The following is a 5,756-nucleotide window of genomic DNA, read 5'->3' as shown; positions in this document are numbered from 1 at the left end:
AAGAAAGTCTTATCTGAAAAAGTGAACCACGTGAATTTTGAATACAAAATTAAAAACTAAACTTAAGTCCTCTCGAACGGGCCATGAAGGACCAACGGCATCGGCCGGCCGCCGTGTCATCCTCAGCCCACAGGCGTCACTGGATGCGAATATGGAGGGGCATGTGGTGAGCACACCACTCTCCCGGCCGTATGTCAGTTTCCGAGACCGGAGACGCTACTTCTCAATCAAGTAGCTCCTCAGTTTGCCTCACAAGAGCTGAGTGCACCCCGCTTGCCAACAGCGCTCGGCAGACCGGATGGTCACCCATCCAAGTGCTAGCCCAGCCCAACAGCGCTTAACTTCGGTGATTTGACGGGAACCGGTGTTACCATTGCGGCAAGGCCGTTGGCCGAATACAAAATTAACTAATACTGAAAAGAAAAAACATTTTCCTTTTCATGTTCTGCCAAACACCGACGGAAAATTCGGTTAATGTTAAAATTAACTGTTACGAAAGTCTTTTCTGGAATTGTTTGTCAGGAGTGTAGCTTAATACGAACGTTAAGGGCGCACGAGAAACCGTGCATACAAAAGGAATACACAAAACTGTCCAAAGACTGCGGAGAACTGGTCAAACGAACCTTCCACCTGAAGACTTAACAAAAATAACTTTTGGATAAATGTTTCTCGGTTTTGAAAAATCTTGAAGATCGTGTTACAAACCTTTCGTAAAAGACATTTTGCTGTCAAAAAAACATGACAACCTGCTAAAGCTTTTTGTTTTTGCTGCTCTACAATTAGTTTCAAATAGGTTTTCTTTCAGTGTCAGATTTCTTTGTCGCCATACTCAGAAATTAACTTTTGTACTAACAGAGCGTCTGGTACTTTCATATGTAGGTCGGAATACGACACGGAGACGTCACAAAGTCACGGAACTTCCTTATGCCACCAGAGATTATGTCGATGTTCTTGATGGGACAACATTAGCAGCGATGCTGATTCCGTTAGACGTTAGGTAACGCAGCTTGTTTCTCCGTACTATTTCAACACCGAATGCCTGTTTCCACGCACTTGTAAGGGTACCGTTGCTCTCCCGATTAAGGCTGTTGTTGCACATTCTGATATGAGTGGCTTCTTTGATGACAGAATCCCTGTAAGTACGCGCAGGTGGTAAGATTTTCCCTCCATCGAATATAATCGTTGTTTGTGGAGCTACTTTCGCTAACAGCACATCCGTCAAATTCGTGATATCGAAAGTGGCGTTATCGCCAGTTCTGAAAGCGTGCATGCAGACTGACGGTTGAAACTGCTACCGCATTCACAAGAAATTTAACAAATTCTGGGAACACTCTGACCAAGGATTTCTTCTATTGGTCGTAGCCTCCCTCCATTTTTCTTGAGTGGCTGAAAAACTGATCGAATATGTTGTTTGCCCAGGGCTCTATTTTACTTGACTCGTTGAATAAACAGTCTTCCACTCAGACTATTAGAGTCTTTTATTGGGACGTCACGACCAGTTTCGCATTCTCAAAATGCATTATCAGGTGCTATGTACACTGAAGGGATAACATATTTAGTCTTCGAAATAACCATCTTTTTAAAAGAAAAAAAATGTAAACACATTTCTGAAAGGCGATCATAGTCATTTAAGGGCGCTAAGAATAGTATACTTACATTATCTTTCAAGGCACTGTAGCATGCAGCAAAAACAGTATAGCTAAGTTCTATTGCTCAAAGCCGAAGCAATAAAAATAAGTAACTCGATGTAAAGAGGCAGTCCAAGTTAAAATGAGTGGGTCCGAACTACCGCTTTACAGCGAGTTACATATTTTTATTACTTTGGCCTTGAACAATAGTATTTAGCTGTAACTACTTTTCCTGTTTGCAAAAATGATTAAAAAGATAATGTCAATATGCTATCCTTAGAATCCTTGTGTGACTATGATCACTTATTTCCAAAACTGTTTTTAAATTTAAGAAAAAAATTGTTTATTGCGAACAGTAAATATGTTATTTCTCCAATGTGCAGATCGTCTGAGCGGAAGACTTTTTATTCAACAGGCAGAATTTTGGCTGTGGCCTATCTCATTTTAAAGTTAGGTGTATTTAATTTGATGTAGCCCCGAAGAAAGGAAGGAGAGCTGTAAGATGATGACCCTCGGGTATTATGTCCACGTTTCCGTTTCTTAGAAATGCTTTTCTTAATATCTCGTCCACTATAGCGTTTCTTCCGCAACGCCTTTTTCAATACCTGATCTCGGAATCCGGGAGGTCTTTTTCGCAGTCTTACCTCTGAGTATTAGCCTTATTAAAACTGCTCTCTTTTGGGTTTGCTGACGAAAGCGTTGCACACGGAGATGCAAGTCAGTCTGAGATGGTTTGCGATAGAACAAAGTGACGAAGCAGGATATCTGATTTTCGTTCCGTAAAACGTCTAAAAATTATAATTTTTCTTCTCTGTCCATCCCGCAGGTGAAATTCATGTTAGTGTGCATAATATTCATATGATCTACGAACTATCGGTAGTTTCGTAACTGTAAAGTCTCCAGTATGGCTGTTAGTAATATAATACACTCCTGGAAATGGAAAAAAGAACTCATTGACACCGGTGTGTCAGACCCATCATACTTGCTCCTGACACTGCGAGAGGGCTGTACAAGCAATGATCACACGCACGGCACAGCGGACACACCAGGAACCGCGGTGTTGGCCGTCGAATGGCGCTAGCTGCGCAGCATTTGTGCACCGCCGCCGTCAGTGTCAGCCAGTTTGCCATGGCATACGGAGCTCCATCGCAGTCTTTAGCACTAATAGCATGCCGTGACAGCGTGGACGTGAACCGTATGTGCAGTTGACGGACTTTGAGCGAGGGCGTATAGTGGGCATGCGGGAGGCCGGGTGGACGTACCGCCGAATTGCTCAACACGTGGGGCGTGAGGTCTCCACAGTACATCGATGTTGTCGCCAGTGGTCGGCGGAAGGTGCACGTGCCCGTCGACCTGGGACCGGACCGCAGCGACGCACGGATGCACGCCAAGACCGTAGGATCCTACGCAGTGCCGTAGGGGACCGCACCGCCACTTCCCAGCAAATTAGGGACACTGTTGCTCCTGGGGTATCGGCGAGGACCATTCGCAACCGTCTCCATGAAGCTGGGCTACGGTCCCGCACACCGTTAGGCCGTCTTCCGCTCACGCCCCAACATCGTGCAGCCCGCCTCCCGTGGTGTCGCGACAGGCGTGAATGGAGGGACGAATGGAGACGTGTCGTCTTCAGCGATGAGAGTCGCTTCTGCCTTGGTGCCAATGATGGTCGTATGCGTGTTTGGCGCCGTGCAGGTGAGCGCCACAATCAGGACTGCATACGACCGAGGCACACAGGGCCAACACCCGGCATCATGGTGTGGGGAGCGATCTCCTACACTGACCGTACACCACTGGTGATCGTCGAGGGGACACTGAATAGTGCACGGTACATCCAAACCGTCATCGAACCCATCGTTCTACCATTCCTAGACCGGCAAGGGAACTTGCTGTTCCAACAGGACAATGCACGTCCGCATGTATCCCGTGTCACCCAACGTGCTCTAGAAGGTGTAAGTCAACTACCCTGGCCAGCAAGATCTCCGGATCTGTCCCCCATTGAGCATGTTTAGGACTGGATGAAGCGTCGTCTCACGCGGTCTGCACGTCCAGCACGAACGCTGGTCCAACTGAGGCGCCAGGTGGAAATGGCATGGCAAGCCGTTCCACAGGACTACATCCAGCATCTCTACGATCGTCTCCATGGGAGAATAGCAGCCTGCATTGCTGCGAAAGGTGGATATACACTGTACTAGTGCCGACATTGTGCATGCTCTGTCGCCTGTGTCTATGTGCCTGTGGTTCTGTCAGTGTGATCATGTGATGTATCTGACCCCAGGAATGTGGCAATAAAGTTTCCCCTTCCTGGGACAATGAATTCACGGTGTTCTTATTTCAATTTCCAGGAGTGTATAATCTCCTGCAGTTGACGATAGAGGGAGTCGTTGAAACTAAAATATGCAACAAAATCTGACGTGGTTAGATAACTGAGAAATTTTTCAGAAAGCGATCAACCGTGAAGAGTCTGAATTTTATTTGCAGATCTGTTTCAACTAAAGAATAGTCATCATCAGTGTTAAAACAGTACCAAGGCAAAGACTCAGTAAAGTAACAATGCTTACAATGTATGGCTGTGTGACACTATTTGTAAGCATTACTACTCAAATGGTTCAAATGGCTCTGAGCACTATGGGACTTAACTTCTGAGGTCATCAGTCTCCTAGAACTTAGAACTACTTAAACCTAACTAACATAAGGACACCACACACATCCATGCCAGAGGCAGGATTAGAACCTGCGACCGTAGCGAAGCATTGTTACTGTTCCGGCGTAACGACAAGCGCCGGCACGACCCTGAATAACGGAAGACGACGCCAGCCAGTAGTACGCTGACAAGGACGACACCAAGACAGGAGCGGCATCTAGCCCAAGAGAATATTAAGCGCCACTGCACCTAGTCGCAGAGTGGAAGACGAGCGATCATACAAAGGCTATAGCACTGACTTATGAACTGTTGCGTTTTGCTTGCATTGAACTTGTATATATCGAAGGACATTGATTATTTGCATTTCGCTATTTGCTTGCGACACCTCTTTGTGAATACGCAAAGTTAAGTACTATCAATTTAATTTACTGTAATAAACTCAATTAATACGATTTGCTTGAATTATTGTCTAGCTTCCCGAGGAAACAGCTTCGTAGGCACCCTATATTACACGTGTTTGCAGGCTATTACAGTTACTTTACTGATTATTTGTCCTTTGTACTGTTTTTTACACATACGATAACTTAAACTTCCTGGCAGATTTAAACTGTGTGCCGGAACGAGACTCGAACTCGGAACCTTTGCCTTTCGCGGGCAAGTGCTCTACCAACTGAGCCACCCAAGCACGACTCACGACCCGTCCTCACAGCTTAAATTCCGCCAGTACCTCGTCTCCTACCTTCCAAACTTCTCAGAAGCTCTCCTGCATACCTTGCAAAATTAGCACTCCCGGAAGAAAGGATGTTGCGGAGACATGGCTTAGCCAGGAAATTTCATTCTGGAAACATCCCCTAGGCTGTGGCTAAGCCATGTCTCCGCAATATCCTTTCTTCCGAGAGTGCTAGTTCTGCAAGGCATGCAGGAGAGCTTCTGCGAAGTTTGGAAGGTAGGAGACGAGGTACTGGCGGAATTAAAGCTGTGAGGACGGGTCGTGAGTCGTGTTTGGGTAGCTCAGTTGGTTTACATCGCTGTGGAGGACGTCTGGCTCCTGGAAAAGAGATATGGAAGCTTGCTACCTCCGTGTGACCCCGCAACATATTACACCTGCTTCCTTCCTACATCCTACTTTCCGGCGACTAAATCACAGTCGATCATCTGGGTCAAAGGTGGGACGATCGCGTACCTCTATGGGGATGCTGCCAAGTCGCGACTTGACTTTTGGTATTTCTTGCAGCAAGCCCACAATGAGGTTCATAGACGGTCACACTATCGGAAAACCTTTGCCAACTATCTTCAGGCAGTCTTCCTCGACCCCCCACGCAGTTGGGATGTACCGGGTGCAGTCGGTGTGCACATTTGACAGCTGATAATGAACCTTACGCTTCTCTCACCGCTCAGTGTGTAATGCACATACTATACCATGAAATGATCTACATGTTCCTTTTAACTGAGTGATCTTTATTGAAAATAAATAAATAATAAAAAAA

The 5,756-nt window shown here is 46.1% G+C and overlaps 1 pseudogene; it reads right to left on the bottom strand.

Annotated features, from left to right (window-relative positions):
* Positions 1 to 274: 274 nt before the first annotated feature.
* On the bottom strand, positions 275 to 392 carry LOC124799574 (annotated as a pseudogene).
* Positions 393 to 5,756: the final 5,364 nt, after the last annotated feature.

Source organism: Schistocerca piceifrons, chromosome 5 (assembly GCF_021461385.2).
Source record: "Schistocerca piceifrons isolate TAMUIC-IGC-003096 chromosome 5, iqSchPice1.1, whole genome shotgun sequence".
In the NCBI taxonomy this organism is placed as follows: domain Eukaryota; kingdom Metazoa; phylum Arthropoda; class Insecta; order Orthoptera; family Acrididae; genus Schistocerca; species Schistocerca piceifrons.
Note: the sequence above shows the minus strand (reverse complement) of the source record. Positions and strands in the feature narration are given on the sequence as shown.